This window comes from Pygocentrus nattereri, chromosome 1, assembly GCF_015220715.1.
Source record: "Pygocentrus nattereri isolate fPygNat1 chromosome 1, fPygNat1.pri, whole genome shotgun sequence".
Classification (NCBI taxonomy): Eukaryota; Metazoa; Chordata; class Actinopteri; order Characiformes; family Serrasalmidae; genus Pygocentrus; species Pygocentrus nattereri.
Genome location: NC_051211.1, coordinates 47011040 through 47030717, shown reverse-complemented (window position 1 = coordinate 47030717; position 19678 = coordinate 47011040). Strand labels below are relative to the sequence as shown.

General features: G+C 40.9%; 1 non-coding gene across 1 annotated transcript; it reads right to left on the bottom strand.

The window, feature by feature from the left end:
- Positions 1–2271: 2271 nt before the first annotated feature.
- Positions 2272–2386, bottom strand: LOC119264451. Its single transcript, XR_005131030.1, has one exon. It is a non-coding gene; the product is annotated as a U5 spliceosomal RNA (small nuclear RNA).
- Between the last annotated feature and the right edge of the window lie 17292 nt (positions 2387–19678).

Sequence of the window (19678 nt, the reverse complement as noted above, 5' to 3'; positions counted from 1 at the left end):
AAGGTTAAGTTTCATACATTTTGCTATGCTTTGCTGTTGGGTGAGGTAAGTGTGAATGATGCTTTGCAACAGCTGGACATTGCTCTTCTCTTCTCTCTGCATAGATCCTCTTTCTCTGTCAAGGCTCACAAATCCTTGTTCTGTGCATTCTCTTCCTCTTGTGCCAATGTGAGCGAGCAACTTGTTACCGGACCCTTGTGAGATCAAACTACCTGCCAGGCCTTCACACCACATCTGGATCAGATGAGACATCTACATCCATCCTGTAGGTGCTGCTTTCCCATAACTGACCCACTTTACCTACCAGTGATTACTCCATCCATGCCTGACCTGACTGAGTCACCATGAAAAATGATCCCAAGCAATTACCCAGCAGGAGCCACTGTAACACAAATAATTATGAAGAGTTTCGCCGCCTCAGACAAAGAGAAATTTCCATCGTGGTGCTAGATTTCCATCCTCGCCCCTGGCCAGACCACACTGATGGCTGATCTATGCCATGTCCCAAACACAGAAACAACCAACTGTGCACACAAACAAGTCTTAGCACTTGCGGAAATGGCTCGGGCATTCTCGCTCCTCATGGGAAATCGGAAGCAGGGTGATTTTTTCCCTCCTCCATCGTGGTGTATGAGTGCTTGACACTATGCTCTGGCCATTATTCTTGGCCAGTGGAAACACATGGGTTGATATTACATCCCTGTTGTAATAATAAACCCGTTTCATCTCGGCTGAGGATGGATCGAGAATTCCGAAGGCACAGAGTCATGAAATTACATCCGCCATGCTGAGGGCATCTCTCCAGAAATGAAAATGAAATCCTATAGCAAACAGGAGGGCAGGGCAAAGGAGCACATGGAGCCACATTACATATGTGCCACTCTTGAAGTCAGCCTCAAATAAAGACGTCTCCAGAGACTTCATGCGAGCGAACAAACTCGCAAGGCCTTCCGCAGATGAGGAAGGTCTATGGAAGAGGTAATGAAAAAGGAAATGGCTTGGCAGTGGTGATATGGAAACCGTGGCAGGACATGCCAGTCTACACAGTGCCAGCCAAAAGACATTGCTATTACAGTAAAAGCAGTGAGACTCAAAGCTCATTAAAAACAGCTCCAACAGCCTGGGGAAACAAAGAAACTACATGGATGTCCTACAGGAGAATTATTTTATAAATCACTGTAGATGAAAGCTGAATGAAACCTACCATATATTTACATTTTGTGGTGAAACTGAGTTGGATTTCTTATAGAACTAAATGCAGACATATTCCTGTGTGCTAGCTAAGCAAGTATGGCAGGTTGTTGTTTTATGTGCGGCGGTGCAGGGCATCTGTTCTCCATAGCTGTTCATTAGTATATTCTCAGGGGACAGGGGCTAGAGGTCACAGCATGGGGGTCCTAGCTCCAATGGATGCATGAATCTGACAAAGCTGATAACGCTGAAGCTTGGACAGGATGGGACCTACTGTCACCTCTGACCTCTCAGACATACAGAGAGAAAAAGAGAGAAAGAGCGAGAGACACAGAGAGATAGAGAGAGTGAAAGTGAGACAAGAGACAAGACAAAGACAGATAAAAAGGAGAGAGAACATAGATAAAACTTACAACCATTCAACCAACCTGTTAATGAACAGCAAGATAATTAGAGATGTTCACCAACCTACAAATGCACTTTAAGACCTTACTCTCCTCTCTCTACTCTGTCCATTCATTACCTTTCAGCACGAGTGGTCTAATCACAACATCACATTGTTCTACTATATTGTTTTCTCTGAGAATGAAATAAAGATGAAGAGTGAGAAACAGGCAGGGTAGAATAGTCTAAACCCAGACTACCACTATAAACACTAACAGTTTTGTTACTTATTAAATAACTGAATGAAGCAGAAGTAAAACTAGCTTTTACTCTTAACCAACAGTTCCTAAATGGTTCTTGGCCAGTAATTACACTCTAAACATAAATTAGTTGACTTAAGATTAAGTGAACCTTATTAGTCTCACAGTAGGGAAATTTCTACTCCGCAATCTAACCCATCTGTGCAGAGAAACACTGCATACACACTAGTGAAAACATACACTAGGGAGCAGTGAGCACACTTGCCCAGAGTGGTGTGCAGCCCTATCCCCAGGGGCCTGTGGAGGAGTTCGGGGTTAGGTGCTTTGCCCAAGGGCACCTCAATCACATCCTGTCAGCTCAGGGGAGCAAACCAACAAACGTCCAGTCACAAGGCTGGTTCCCTAACCTCCAGCCCACAACTGCCCCTCTAGATTTAGCTTTGCCAAAGCAGAGGCTTTAAAAATAAGAAGAACTCATTAACATTCCCTTCCATGGTAATCTTTAGTAGAAGGCGAAAGAATTGTGCGTGAATGAAGAGAAACCCGAGCTAAAAAAACGTTTAAAAAAGCTTTAAAAAAACATGCAAACTTATTGCATCGAACAAATTAAGTAAAGTTACTCAACAAGTTTCATGCTTAACTGTTTTGTGCAATACAGAGTACATGATGTAAATAAGGCCAGAACAACCAATTCAGTGACATCCGATTCTTAATGCATAGGGTTTAATATGATGTCAGCCCTTTGCAGTTCTAACTGCTTCAACTCTCCTGGGAAGACTTTCCACAAGGGTTAGGATTGTGTTTATGGGAATTTTTGACCATTCTTCCAGATGGGCATTTTGACTCATCCATCGGATTGCCAGACGGAAAAGCGTGATTCATCACTCCAGAGAACATGTCTCCACTGCTCTAGAGTCCAATGGCCGTGCTTTACACCACTGCATTCGACGCTTTGCGTTGCACTTGCCGATGTAAGGCTTGGATGCAGCTGCTCAGCCATGGAAACCCATTCCGTGAAGCTCTCGACACTGTTCTTAAGATAATCTGAAGGCCATATTATCTTTGGAGGTCTGTAGTGACTGACTTTGCAGAAAGTTGGCAACCTCCGTGCACTATGCCCCTCAGCATCCGCTGACCCTGCTCTGTCTTTTTTACATAGCCGACCACTTCGTGGCTGAGTTGCTGTCGTTCCCAATAGCTTCCACTTTGTTATAATACCACTGACAGTTGACTGTGGAATATTTAGTAGCGAGGAAATTTAATGATTGGACTTGTTGCACAGGTGGCATTCTATCACAGTACCATGCTGGAATTCACTGAGGTCCTGAGAGCGACCCATTCTTTCACTAATGTTTGTAGAAGCAGTCTGCAGGCCTAGGAGCTTGGTTTTATACACCTGTTTATACACCTGTTTTAAACACCTGAATTCAATGATTTGGATGGGTGAGTGAATACTTTTGGCAATACAGTGTATTTACTATCCTGTTAGCATTCATGCTCCAGGCTGAACTGATCAACCTGAACACAAAACACTATGGTGAGAATAACAACAAAAAATGTACAGTACATTAAAACTTCATGTTTAACATGAGAGATTGCTATTGCACAAAAATGACCTTTGGCAGAATAGAATTAGATGAGTATAAAATTAGAGTAAATTGACCATTAAGAATGCTGGGAAGCTTTTTGAGCAAAATACTCTTAAGTCTGTGAGTCCAAATGAATTAATCTTACTAGAGTTACCTTATTTAATAAGGATTATGGAAGGAATAGTAAGTGTTACTAGATTTGTATTAGCAATTTTAACAAATTAGTACAACAATCCAAAAAAAATGTTATTCAGAGAACTATTTATTAAGGTTCTTTATTACGCCACAGAACTCTTTTTAGCATATTTAGTTTTAACAGAAAAAACAGCTGTATTAGGAGTTAAAAAATCATGGCTGGCTACATATAACTTAACATAATAAGTTATGTTATACAATACAATAAGTCATACAATATAACATAAATTTGACAAGCAGATAAAGGCGGTAGTTAAGTCCAGTTTCTACCAACTCAGCTATCCAAAGTTAAGCTGTTTTTATCTTTCTAAGACTTTGAGATAGTAAATCATGCATCTATTTCCACAAGGCTCAATTATTGTAATCCACTATACATTGGTGCTGGTCATTCGTTGGCTGCTAAGCTACAATCGGTGCAAAATGCTGCAGCAATTCTGCACGTACATCTCAGAAAGAACTTATTACTCCGGGACTGGCTTCACTCCATTGGCTCCCAGTTGTTTTTAGAACACAGTATAAACTTTTGCTTTTAGTGTATAAGTCTCTGCCTGGGTTAGCTCCCAGTTATTTAGCTGAATTGCTTGTATCTTATATTCCGGCACGGGCCCTAAGATCTGCCGATCTGCTTCGGCTGGTGGTCCCCAAGTCGAGGCTGAAACAGACGGGGGACCGAGCATTTGTGTGGCTGCCCCAAAACTGTGGAATGAGCTGCCGCTGCAGATTCGGTTGGCACCCACTCTGTCACGTTTTAAATCTAGTCTTAAAGCTCATTACTATTCCATGGCTTTTATGTAATTTGTTTTGTCTCTTTAAAATTGTTTTACTAGTACTGTAGTTTAATGTTTGTATTTGTGCAGCACTTTGGCCAACTTTGGTAATGTTGTGTAAAATGTGCTCTATAAATAAATTGACATTGACATTAAGTTAACTACTGTTGTCATAATATGTTCATTATTATTATCATGTTTATTTTGTATTTGACCTTCTTTTTGATGTGATGTTAATATGTAAATATGTTTGACTTGGTCTGAAAAACTCAAACTATGACCCAGTGTTTCTGACTTTTAAATTAGTATTGCAGTCTTTACAGGGACATACAAAGCAGCACACACTCACCACATTTTACCATGTTTTTTCTAAAGACTTGATAGTGCTACTTCTTTCAATTTTATAATATTTAATGGAGCGCGCAGCATATATGTATTACGAAAATGACCAGGTACTAATCCCCTCGGGAAATAGATACAGACAGACAGAAAAAGAGACATACATGACAGCTAGTATGCATTTCTCCAGGGCGTGGTTCAGCATTTCGCACTGTATCTTTCTTTTCACACATACTCATTGTATGTACACTGAAACCTGATGCCTGGGAAGACTCCCTCAGGTGTGCCACCACATACCACTTCACACACATGCGCTAACTCCACCACACTTGATTCAGCACAAATCAACAGCAGCTTGAGAGAGGAAGTGAGCATGTCATGAACTGTAGCAGCTCAGACAGCAGCACCTTCAGAGCTGAGAGGAGATGCATGTCAGTGACTTTTTGCCAGCATAAACCATTTCTCAAATGAAGCCAATCACAACCTCAGCACCAGGCCATGCACATTCCCAACCAAGTTATGTGGGGGTCACAGGCTGCAGGTCACACTCTGGTTAAATCAAGACTAAAGCTGAGAAGATTGGCAGTGTTTTAGGGCAGTAGAGTTTGACCAGACGGATTAGCTTCACCGAGCATGACCTGCCAACTTAATACTGTATAAACAAATCTAAGAGTGAAGGAAGATTGGGAGAGAAGTTTGATGTCACAATCAAAGGCTGGTAACACTTTAATTGAACCGTGCCATATAACATTGACATATAACATTATGACTGTCATGACAACTGCCAGTAATGGTCATATAACGCTTATATGACCACATAAGATCTCTCCTGAGAAGGCGTGACAGCTTAGGACTTCTCCAATGACATGTTTATGGCATGGTTAAGTGAATGTTATGTTGAAAGGATCAAGTAAAGTGCTACTGAAAGATTTTAGAAGGAAACAGCTCAGGGAGCACTTCATTTAGATAACCCACTGTAGATGCTCATCTTGCATCTAACTTATTTTCAATCAAATACCAATTTAATTTACTTAAATTTTTACAAACCCAATCCATGTCCATAATCCTAATCCTAAATTCTAATGGTAAAATTAACCTTCTACACCTAACCCTGGTAATAATACTGTAGGATTGGAGTAAAGTAAGACACAGGGGAGGCCATGATTTCCACCACAAGAAGTGTTCCTTGGACCCGCCTCCGCAACTGGTGACTGACCTGAGTTGGATGATGATCTCCTTCCAGCCATTTGATGTGCTTCTCTCAGGGCTTCTCTCAGCATGCCTGGCTACAGCAGAAGGCAAGGCTGTGATGGCGAGCGCAATGAGCCATGTTGTCCATGCTGCACGCCGCTGCACAACCTCCCGGTCACCATTGCTGTTTTGCCTTGTGAGGCAATCTTCCCCACTGGTGGAAGACACCACTATCCCATTTCTGACACCGGTTTAGCACCTGAGAGTGGAGTGAGAAACAAGGGAAGACCATTTTTTACCATGAGAAGTGCTCTTTATGAAACACCAGGGTGGAAAAGCGCATATGTAACACTAACTCATGGGGGAGGTCACCACTAGCCACAGACTTTACCCTGACAGTAGACCAACCCCTAACACAAAACACTTACTAAACCCACACCCCAACACAAAATCACACAATCAATACATACACATACCTTTAACCTAACAAATAACAACATTAACAACAGCATTTAGTCCATTTTAGGGGGTCACATGCCTACCATGAGTATCTCACATAGCCCCACCTCCCAAGCTTTTTGGAGCCAGTACCAGCCAGTAGTTCATTGCTAGACTAATCCCAACCCAAACAAATTAGAGAACTGCCTGATTTTTGACAGACTGTTTGTTAATAATATGAAACACTCTATTGTGGGCTACATGAAAATAGAACCATGGTTCAATGCTTCATTAAAGTACTTAATTTGATTTGATCATTTTGACATGATTTCCAATTTTATTGAAATTATTTCACCAGTGATAGAATATAGACAACAAAACCATACATATATATGTTTTCAGAATGTTTCACAATATCTGCCATGTTTTGCTTTGGCCCAAAAAGAGTGCAAAACCTTCTTGAATACTATTATAACCAATTATAGCCAAGTATAACATAAAAACAATGTAAAATTGTCACCTTCAGATAGATGCACAACGTACTGATGCATTTTACACTCTCAAGTTTTTACTACTGACAAGTATTTACAGTATGAAAAGGCATTAAAGTGTTTCTTGACAAAGATTTATCAAATAGACATACGTAAAACAAATGCAGCGTTGGAATGGCCAGAGTCTTTGAATATGGGAAGTACTTTCATTGGGACGTACTTGAAGACATATTTTTCAAGGATCACAGATGAAGTCACTGAAACTACGATGCATAGTTTAATATGCCTTCAGCAACTGGGCCTTGTGTTGTAACGGAAAACTTCCCATTCACAAATGTCTCAGTTCAGTCATTTTCTAAACACAGTGATTTGTTCCGGTATAGAATTGCATCTAGGTTTTTCAGATCATTAAACACGACAGCCAAAAAAGCCATAGGACAGATTTGTTTATGTTTGCGGTAAAACACGTTCCTTCTTATGCTTGCCTTTGGTGTGTACTCCAAGGTCATATTTCCACAATGCAACCCAGTGTTAAAATATAATGACGTATCGTAAAGCACACTTACAATTTTTACATTCTTGGGGACAGCATAAAGGCAGTGTAGTGAATGGCTCTGTTCATATTTTTATGGGGCTAGGTGAGATCCGCTTCCAACAATTGATTATGACTGCAGCGTCACAGTCGAGTGGTTTTAGGCTAACCTTTTCAGTAGCTAATGGTGCCAAATGCTCAGGGATGGAAGGGAAGCTGGCGTTGATTCTGAGTGAGCTGCAGGCTTGGTTAGAAGCCCCTGCCAGGCTTCTCACCTCCTTTTGTCACATGGTGGGTCCTTTTCCTTAGCCTGGCTCTTGTTACCGTTGCCCCATAGCAGCCCTGCCGCACTTTAACAGCCTCTCTCGTTAGCTGCTGGAGCACATGCCTAACCCAGGCCCGAATTTAATGAGATATGACTGGCCGTATGGTGCAGCTAGAAACCAAGATTTCCCTCTGCCTCGGTCCCTAATCCCAAACCGGTAGACATACCCACATAAATAAGTCACATTCGAGTAATTCATACACATTTGACGGTGTGAAGCACTGAGGCTCCTTTTGGCCTGTGGTGTATTGAAAATCTGTATGGAGCAAAATACCCTCGCAAAAAAAAATCCAGAACATTGTATAATTTGATCAAGGCTGGAGCTTTTGCTTATATTAAACCCCTACCCTGTCCCGCCTGAGCTCTGTCAGACCCCAATGGCATCCAGATGCAGGGCTGCACACACGCTCAGTCAGGGGAAAAATGGATTGGCATTTGGCACGCTCCGGAACGCTCTGAGCAAACACGACCCTGAGGTGACCCCTCCCCTTACCCCTGGCCCCTGAGGGCTTCAAACAGGTCCATTAAGGCAGGTCTATACCCCAGGGCTGACCTGCTCCATTTCAAACTCAATCACTGTCCGCATGTAGTCTATTCCGTTGACACATTAGAGGATGAAAATAATACTATACCTTTACAACCACATAAGGCATAGAGTCAGGAGAGAAAGCAGATGGTTAAAGAGACTAAAACACTACAAAATAAAATCCCACTCACAACAATAACCAGAATATTCACAGTCACACACACATACAGGGTGTGGGCCAGTCCTCTGAGGAACATTGCACATCCAAATGGGCTTTGTTTGGTTTACATAATGGACAAAATTGAAAATCAGTGCTTGTGTTCTGTAATGCATTCCCTCTGTACACAGCTTGGAAAATGCCATGGTCTCGGAAAATCAGCAGAGCTTCCACTTGTGCGTGTGAGAAAGAGTGTGGTGTGTACTGTCATTTGTTATACAGAACAAAGCTGTGGGACATAAATACCCAGAGTTGTCATTGTGAAGTTTCATCAGACCCAACCCATTACAACATGCAAAGCCTTGGAACAAATAATGTCATTGTTTTTGACTTAAAGGAGAAATTGTGTGTTGGCAATGATTTTAAAGACAAAAAATAACTGATTAGATGTGCAAAGGACCAAAAGTAAAGACCTCATTTTTTATCCATTGTGCTGCCAATGAAGCGCATCTTCTTCTTCTCCTTATCCCTTTGATTCTGGATTAAGAGAAAAAACACAATTGAGCAAACTAAAGGCAGAACATGCATCGTCTGAGATCTTTTTAACTACCTTCACTCTAAAATTGTTTTGCAAACTTAGTTAATTTATAAACTTTGTTCATAATCACATGCACATTAAACACACACTCATAAGCTCAGCACTAACCTACTTTCAGAAAGGGCCTCTAGCAGTTCTTCCTCAGGCACTGTTAGGCCTTTTTTAAATTTCTAAACAGCTTTACTGTAAAGCTGCTCAGCGCTATCACTCCTACAGGCATGTGTAATTACCTCACACTGCGACCGCTGTAATTATCGATTCATGCTTCGGATTCCTCTCAAGAACATATCTATTCCAGCTGTGTGGAGAGTTCTGTACTCAGTGATGCGCCAAGAAATTGTGAATAAGAAACGCAATGGGGGCTCGTGCGTTTATCTGGAACAGTGGCTGTCAATGCTCAATCTTCTCTGTTGGATAGCCCCTGTTCTCAATGGCCGATGGCTTTTGCTGCAAGCCACAAGGAGAAAAACAGGAGAACACAAATGTGTGAGGGGAAAATTGAAGGAATAGTTGGAATGCATCAAAGTTTATCCTGGTATGAATCTTAAAATAAACATTTTGAGCTAAATCAGAGATCAATTAGGGACATGATTTATAGAAACATTCTTGTCTTTAAAGGAATTACAGTGAATGGTCGCTGTCATGAAAACAAGCTGAATGAATTAGCTTATTTTGGCCAAGGATGTGCATTCTATTTCACTGGAGTAATTATCCCTGATTACCTGAGTGGACTGAACAATTAGCAGGCTAAATGTAAACCAGGATACAACTGACAAACTAAATGAATGAACCATTCAATTTGGCATTCCATCGGCAGTGTTGAAATTGGTTTTACCAGATAAGCTCTAAGACAGAGCCTTTTCCAAGAACTATATATAGAAATGAACCAAATTAAATTGTTTTTTCAATGCATTCAGGCTAACAGACACAAAGGAACCCCAATCACTTGTAAAGGCTCTGCAGTGTTTACCATTCCCAGGCTTCATCACAGGGTCTGATTGCTTAATCATGCAGAGAGGAATCAGTCTCCTCTCTTAACATGCTGGCTCCCAGAGTGGAAGTTGTTCAGCAGCCACCACAAAATGATCCAAATGCTCGTCAAGAGCTCCAAATTAGAAACCACAAGCAGCTCAGAATGCTTGCTCCCCTCTCAAAAAACCTCATGCCTGATCGAAATAGAGACTTAGAGAGCAGGCCAGTTATTCCCACAGGTAATGAAAAGAGTGGAAGTGGCCCCTGAGGAACAGCAGGGGCCCCCAGCTTAGATAGGGTGCACAAATTGGAGCACCTGCCAAAAGGCATTCCATTCAACTCAAACAACCCGTGATTTCCCGCTGGCCTTTACACTGTGAGTGGAGCCACCAGAGAAGCTGTCCCATACTTTTGAGTTCACATGACTGGATAATTATGTTAGAGTGTGATAAAAAAGAAAATAGCCTCTGTATACACAAGCGCCAAGTCAAGCCACCAGAATGTGTGAGGTTAGCGAATCCTGGGCTTTAATGGTCCAATCATATCTGTGAAACCATAAATAGATCATATTAACCCCCATAAACATGACCTGATCATTCTTCTGGGTGACCAGGCCTGGCTTTAATAAAGGGTTTGATAGCTTTTTTTGGTACAAACTCGCACTCTTGGAACAAACACTCAAGCCAAAGGTTCGTTTCTCAGAGGCTTTAATCAGCTGGCTCCTGCCTGAGAGGGGGGATGTTTATCGGCAATTAAACGTTTAGAAGAGTCAGCGCAATCTCCAAACACATTTAACATTTCTCGTGGCCTTGTTTACCTCCATATCCACACAGAATAAATGATCGCTCTACTTTGAAAATAAACTTCTTCTAGGAGTGCCGATGTATATTCATATTGGCGGTTATAGTTTCAACCTGACATAATAAATTATTGACAGCTTTAGTTGCTTGAAATGTATTAAAATTGTCTGATTATGTTGTGTTTAACACGACAGTACAAACAACTGGCCTCCAGATGGAAAATCCTGTTCATGTTTATCCATGTCATGTCTTGGTTTGTCAGTGAGAGGTTTGATCAAGTGGACATTATTTAGACCATTGTTTCCCTAACACTTCAAACTTTCCTCCAGCAGCCCTCAGATCAGGCCCATTTTGCGTCATTAGCAGCCCCCTTAAACATGCAAACACGTTGCCTTCAGTTATTATCAGATCCATGAAAGCTGCTGAGTGCTCAAACATTTTTGGGCTTCATCTCAACCACTGTCCACTATTATCACATCAGACAAGCAAATGGATTCCAGGTGCCAGTGAATTTGAAGCCATGGTCAGAACCGGTCACCAATGCTGCAGAGTTCTTTGCCTAGAAATAATGTAAAAAGCACATAAATGAAAAACTCATGAAAGCTTATAAGATTATTGTTTTGCATCCACAAACAAAGGTTCCGTAATTGTCCTTAGCTGGGATGCATAGTCTAAGGCAAAACATTTAACCCTTTCAAAAGCAAGTTCTTACCTGTAAATGTAATGGAAACACTATTGACGTGTATTGCAAATATCACAACATACTTGATTCCATTTTAAGGCTGTATGTTGTGAGAAGATGAATTGGCAGACAGATTTTGATGAATGAGTTGAAACAAAATCTGGTTTTTGTGTCAGCATTCAAAATAACCCACTAAAGCTGTATTCAAATCCCACCGGTGGGACTGTACTTTCTAAAGATCAACCACATCAAATCCCATGGGTGCAAAAGGGTTAATTGATACAGGACTATAGGAATCCACTTAAGTGGAGGCTTATCAAATTTTGAAGGATCTTTACACTCACACTTCATATACAAACATGATTCCTTAAAAGAAGATCCATTGAAAGGTTCTTTAGGAAACCAAAAGCTCTTCCAAAGGCACTTTAAAAGTGTAGACTATTCTCAGACTATCCTGTCAATACGAAGCTGCTTTTTTTCCCCATGGAACGACAATGTCTAGTCCAAAATATGAAGAACTGTGTGAGGTCCATAACATCTATTATGGATAAGCAATCTATATAATCAAAGATCTGACCACAGCAACAAAAATGCGGACAGCGGAAGACACTGTATTGTTTGGAACAGTTTGAGAACAACACAGATGTTCCATCTGATAGCCATTACCCAGTGAGCCTTGCTATCCACTTCATATGGGAGAAATGCTAACAATGCTGGACCCAAAGGCTGTTTATCGTTACAAACTCTGGTTTAATCAATGTTGCAGAAACTGGATGGAACCTGAGCCAGTCCTTGACAGACAGACACTGACAGCCACCTGAGGGCTAAGGAAGGGCAGGCAGATGTCCAGTAAGAGCATTGCTTTTATGGAAGAGGTAGCATTTGGGATAAGTGGTTACACACAAAAATATAAAGGTGCCAAAAATTTCTTTGGAGAGATGCCATGAAGAACCATTTTTGGTGAACCATTGAGGAAATCTTCTCTATAAAGTTCAAACAACCTCCACATAATGTAAAAGTTGTATACTAATCATATGCTAAAGGATTTATACTAAATGTTTTTCCTAGAATTGTATGTTCAAGCCTAGAAACTTTATTCTGAAGAATGGAGCTGAAGGGGGGTAATGGTGACAGGGAATCCAACAGAGTACAAAGGCATTTTGAAGAGTGGGTTATTTAATAGAGTGCCCTGCCATTCAACTCAAAACGTCTGCCACTGGTTCAGGAGCACTCATTTAGCCAGCTGGAGGTTCCTACGCTCTCAGAATTGATGTGACCTCCTTGGCCAAATGATGGCCCAGTGCTGGGCCAGCTGCAATGTATGAATGGATTACATTTCAAATGCATTCTGATTAGCAAGCTTTGCCTCCGGCATCTACAGTGTGTTCAGTAGACGTGAATCAACCCACCCATACACTGCAGACTCTATGTGGTCTACAGCCCGCAACCACTAATAGAGCCAGGGTAGACATTTATTGCAATGATGCCAAAGTGCCTGGCGTTTGTACAGAAAAAGAAACTAAGGGGAGACACAAAGCAAACAGAATGGAGTCTTTGGGACACCACTAAAGGCCACTGTTCTGATCAGACTGTAAATTATGTTGTGGAATCGTTTTATTGTGAGTGTTAGAACTTTATGGACTCCAGACACAGATGCGATTGCTTTTGCAGGGACACTGTTGGCTGCCATTGTGTAAAATATATCATACTGATGTTTCACCTATCAGGAAAATGCCACTGTCATGAAGCTAGACTTGAAATTGAACTCCTGTCCAGTGAATCCATGTAACAGGCGTTACATTAACGTTAGAATTAATATTACAATTGGTAAACATCAACGTCACATGGTTAAAAAAAGGCTAAAGCTGACTTTTGGGAAAACAGGCTTTCTAGACCTGGCATGCAAATCTAACAATCTAGCATAATTTAACTCCAGCAGTTAGCTTTTTGTTTTTGGACAGCAAATGAGAAATAAATTACTATGAAACCAAATGTGGCATCAACAAAACACAACAAATAACTACTGTGATTTTGATCCAGTATCCAGAAGAATAAATTCCACATTTAGGGTCTATTTGTTGTGGCCCTCTCACAAAGACTGTGCATGTGTTCAGATGCTTGTCTACAGCTTATCTTCTACATCCTTAAAATACATAGTGTCAGTTGATCTTCATTCACAACAGCCTGCTGAACTCACAAGCTCAAACAGCAGGAGGTAAACAAGCAGTAAAACAATGAGTCTGTATATGTGTGTGTTAGAGAAAGTTGATCAATTAAACACCTTAAAATACAATGATTAGCTTATCCTGGGGGACATCTGTTGGGGGAGTGTATGTGTGTGTGTGTGTCAGGTTTATGCCACGTTGTGGGAACCTGTTTATACATTCATGTTTCGAGGGACTTTCTTCCTTGTTGGGACTCCAAGCTTGTCCTCACAAGAGATTTCAATTTTAAGGTGAAGACGTGTTTTAAGGCAAGGATAAGGTTAGGGTTATGGACAGAGTTAGGCTAGTAGTAGTTATGGTTGAGGTTTGGGTAAGTCTCCAGGAAATTAATGGAAGTCTATGTAATGCCCCCACAATTTACAGAAACAAATGTGCACACTTTCACTATGATTTCAGGATATTTTCAGAATTAAAAAAGTCTTTGTGGGAAAACGTGAGAAAAAAGAAGAACTAATATCAAGATCAGCAAAATAGTCCTCACATTGCAAAGTACAAAAGCTATTTATCATTTGTTAAAACTGACAAGGCTCAATAATAGTGTTTTCATAACAAAATGTCAAACATGTACAAACTTATAATTTTAAGTTTTTTTACCGCTTTTTACTGGTGTTTGCTATGAATAACAATTTTTAAAACAATTTTTTTTTTTTATCCTGAAAAATGTGACAAGATATAAATGTGTGTGTGTGTGTGTGTGTGTGTGTGTGTGTGTGTGTGTGTGTGTGTGTGTGTGTGTGTGTGTGTGTGTGATCAGACATCCCAGATACAAAAGCGACACACCAGTCTGTAGACACAAATGGTTAAGTGATCACAGACGGGAACATCAAACGGCTTCCCCAGGACCACTTTCACACAGCTCAGCTGTCTTTTTAATCCCCCCCACTTCAAACTGAGCACTTTAAAGGTTCCAGCTCCATCTCAAGTAACCAAAGTTAGTACCTTCCTCTAGATACTACAGGACAGTCCCAATTTATCATCTGGTCAATGCGTTAAGACTCCCACTTTCTTCCAAATTCCACCATTACTCCTTTAATGGGTACAGAGAAAGCAGAGGTAAGCTGCAGCGATCCGTCTTTGAGGCTGACACTTGCTTCTAAGACTTCACACTCTAAATAGGGACAGCTCAGCACCTCAGAGCCCAATGACCTGCACAAGGGAGCCAATTAGAACCTGGGCTACAGCAGCTGGGGATGCCACTGCCAACTCTATTATGCTGAGCCATCATGTGATGGACTGAGGAGTTTTCATTTTTCCGTTTTAAAGCGAGGTCATTCCGCTCTTTATGCTAGACCGCTCCTGAGTCCACAGGCTGCCTATTAGCAGTTTCATCACTATCAAATATGGTGGTTCAAGTTCAATAACAATTTCAGAACTTGCAAAGATTCACATTTCTCTGCTGGGGATACTGGCACTGATGTAATCCAATAAAAGCCAAGGTCAAGAGTATACAAGAGGAAAATGCCCTTAATATAACCTCAATGCTATTGAATAAATGTGCAAAAACATCTTTTAGAAATAAAAAAATATATATTTTCAGTGGTTTTTCAACAGCTAATTTGGGGGAGGATTAAGAGAGCAGGTTCTTTTCTCCCTGCAGATGTATACTATGTACATATACTGTGTTGCTGCTGTCGGAACAAAACCTTGATAACTTTATAGAAGGAAAAAACTTACTTTACTTTCAATGTCATAAACATACTTTACAAGTCAATGGAAGCAGACATTTTTCCAAGGCATTTTGGGCCTTTTCTTTCAGTCCATTCTTCATGAAATCACTAAAAACCAATTGTATATTGATCTAAAACCATATGTGAAATTAGAGATGTCAATAAATGTGTTGAATATAAACTGACTAAATTCTAAAATACTTCTGAAACTTTAAAAATCAGTACTTCAATTGTTTCTATATTTGGCATTTAGAGCATGTATGTAAACATTTGGAGATGGATTCCATGGAGACCATGCAACTATAGCAATAAATGGCTCACATGTAAATGTGAGGAAGGATATTTCCATATTGTTTCTGTTGTATAAAAACATTTACATTTTTAAGACCTTGTCTTGTTTGGTCTTAGAAGTTGTTGGTTTTTTCTGCTTCTATGATCTATGAAATCCCAAACACATTCAGTGATGTTGGGGTTTGGGCTCTGGGGTGTCCAGTCCATACTTGAGAGAAAACCAACACCTTTTTTGTTTGATTCACAGTTTTAATCTTTGTTTTGTCTGGTTTTTTTTTTGTTTTTCAATAACAATTACTTGACACCTAAACATCCTTTCAGTCCTATAGTGTTGAGTTGTCTTCTCATAGTAGAAGGATAGATAGAAATATCTGGGAATTTTTATAGATCTAAAGAAAAACTAGAGCTTGATTTTCCCCTCTCAAAGATGAAAGTACAAGCCCAGTTCCAAAAACGCTGGGACAGTGGGTTAAATGCAAATAAAAGCAGAAAGCAGTGATTTGTAAACCGTCTTTTACAGGTATTTCATTGAAAACAGCACCAAGAATAGATATTTAATATTTTACCTTACCAACTTTATTGATTTTTGTAATTATGATCAACAACACATTCCAAAAAACACCCACAATGCCTGCAACACATTCCAAAAAAGCTGTCAGAGGAGAAATGTCATTGTACATTTATAGAACCATCAAAAACACTGTTTAGGAATTTTCCATGGCTAAACAGGTGCATGGGTTGAAGATGATGCTATCATGATTGGGTATAAAAGGAACTTTAAAGGAAAACTGTATGAGTGAACAGTCCAGCAGTTTATGAACATTGGGCCTCCTCTTCCTATTTTTTTCCTAAATTTGTTTTTGAGAAAAGTTCTAAGAAAAAGTCTGCATCAGATTCATGTCGTGTTCTTAAAGTGCAGAGCACTTTTGTGCTGGTGAGTGTGTGTAGATTCTGTTCTTACCTAAGAGCAAACCCCAGATAAGAAAACACAGAATGTCAAAATCTTTGTGAAAACTGTGTAAATGGGTTTTAAGAAGATATTTCTTCTTTAGAATGGTTGAAGAATGAAGCCCAATGTTTTTCAATGTGTGACTGCAAGAAAAAAATCATCTTCTACAGTCCAAATTTAATAATTAAATAGGTTTATTATTGAAAATATTATTAAAAGATTCAGATAATCCAGACAAATCGATATGCCTAAGAGACATGGATGAAAACCAATAATGAATGTCTGTGACCTTCAGTCTCTGAGACGGTATTGCATTAAAAATCGATATGCTTCTGTAATAAATATAACCACTTATGTTCAGAAGTACTTCTGAAGTAATTCAGGAGTAATATATATATATATATATATATATATATATATATAATTTTGTGTGTGTTATATAATTTTGACAGTTTAAATGCAACAGACAGCCTGCTTATTGTGAAGATGAAGAATAGGTAGAAATGACCAGCCAAGTGTGTGTGTATTAAGGGGTTGTTGGTCAGCGACCCTGTCTTTTCATCTATCCATAGAGTGCTTCTGTGCTGTAAATAGCTTCGTCCAGTTATCTCTGGAGTCTCCTCGTTTTACACTCATATGACTGTCATCAGCGCCTGCTGCTCTTAAAGCCTTTAAACAACATAGAAACAAGTACAATAAAAGTTAAATGAGGCTTTCAGGTCAGAGACTGTGAACGTGGTCATGACATCGTGTCCACCTTGTCGACTTGCGGTCATGAATTAAGCCCCGCAGTGTGTGACCACAGCATGTCAGGCACAGGAAAGGCTGGTATGTGGAGTGTGTCGTACAGAGTGGCTCCACATCAAACTCTGGCATCGCGCCACAGCATCTGCCACATGTGCCAAAGAGCCTAAAGAATAATTACACGTCACACGTATAGCAATGACTGTAATTCATCCGCTCGAAGATGTTATCAGGGACACATGCCTCATGCGTTCGGCCTGTGTGTGTGTGCTTGCATGTAATTGAGAGAGAGAGAGAGAGAGAGAGAGAGAGAGAGAGAGAGAAAAAGACAGAAGGAATTACAGCTTGTCACAGATGAAAAACTAACAGGTCTGCCTGAAATATGACAGGTATTAATGCATGTTAATGAGTTAGTCCACAAAGAAAAGAGAGAGAAAGAGAGAAAGAAAAAGCAAGAGCGGGGTGGGACAAGAGAGAAAAGTGATAAAAAAGAGAAGTAGAGCAAGAGAGAGAAAAAAACAGGGGGGGGGGTGACAGAGAAATAGAGAAAAAAGAGAATGATGGAGAGAGAAAGAGGAAGAATCGCTGTTGTCTGAGAAAACCTTGTATGTTTAAAATGGAAGCTTTACATGGGAAGGAACAAACCTACTTTGCTTTTAATGTAAGTCAATGAAACCAGACTTTTTTCCAAGCAATTTTTGGTCTTGTAGTCCATTCATCATGAAATTTACACACAATGTAAAGGGTGACATGTTTTTTCAAATCAAGTCAAAAACTAAAAAATGTCAAAAATTGAGATTCAAGGTTTTCAAAAAAATAAAGGGAACACTCAAATAACACATCCTAGATCTGAATGAATGAAATATTCTCATTGAATACTTTGTTCTGTTCAAAGTTGAACGTGCTGACAACAAAATCACACAAAACTCATCGATGGAAATCAATGCAGAGCCTGAATTTGGAGTCACACACAAAATTAAAGTGGAAAAACACACTACAGGCTGATCCAACTTTGATGTAATGTCCTTAAAACAAGTCAAAATGAGGCTCAGTATTGTGTGTGGCCTCCACGTGCCTGTATGACCTCCATACAAAGCCTGGGCATGCTCCTGATGAGGTGGCGGATGGTCTCCTGAGGGATCTCCTCCCAGACCTGGACTAAAGCATCCGCCAACTCCTGGACAGTCTGTGGTGCAACGTGACGTTGGTGGATGGAGCGAGACATGATGTCCCAGATGTGCTCAATTGGATTCAGGTCTGGGGAACGGGCGGGCCAGTCCATAGCTTCAATGCCTTCATCTTGCAGGAACTGCTGACACACTTCAGCCACGTGAGGTCTAGCATTGTCCTGCATTAGGAGGAACCCAGGGCTAACCGCACCAGCTTATGGTCTCACAAGGGTTCTGAGGATCTCATCTCGGCACCTAATGGCAGTCAGGCTACCTCTGGTGAGCACATGGAGGGCTGTGCGGCCCTCCAAAGAAATGCCACCCCACACCATTACTGACCCACTACCAAACCGGTCATGCTGAAGGATGTTGCAGGCAGCAGATCGCTCTCCACGGTGTCTCCAGACTCTGTCACGTCTGTCACATGTGCTCAGTGTGAACCTGCTTTCATCTGTGAAGAGCACAGGGCGCCAGTGGTGAATTTGCCAATCCTGGTGTTCTCTGGCAAATGCCAAGCATCCTGCATGGTGTTGGGCTGTGAGCACAACCCCCATCTGTGGACGTCGGGCCCTCATACCATCCTCATGGAGTCGGTTTCTAACCGTTTGTGCAGACACATGCACATTTGTGGCCTGCTGGAGGTCATTTTGCAGGGCTTTGGCAGTGCTCCTCCTGTTCCTCCTTGCACAAAGGTGGAGGTAGCGGTCCTGTTGCTGGGTTGTTGCCCTCCTACGGCCTCCTCCACGTCTCCTGGTGTACTGGCCTGTCTCCTGGTAGCGCCTCCAGCCTCTGGACACTACCCTGACAGACACAGCAAACCTTCTTGCCACAGCTCGCATTGATGTGCCATCCTGGATGAGTTGCACTACCTGAGCCACTTGTGTGGGTTGTAGAGTCCGTCTCATGCTACCACGAGTGTGAAAGCACCACCAACATTCAAAAGTGACCAAAACATCAGCCAGAAAGCAGAAAGGTACTGAGAAGTGGTCTGTGGTCCCCACCTGCAGAACTACTCCTTTATTGAGTGTGTCTTGCTAATTGCCAATAATTTCCACCTGTTGTCTTTTCCATTTGCACAACAGCAGTGAAATTGATTGTCAATCAGTGTTGCTTCCTCAGTGGACAGTTTGATTTCACAGAAGTTTGATTTACTTGGAATTATATTGTGTTGTTTAAGTGTTCCCTTTATTTTTTTG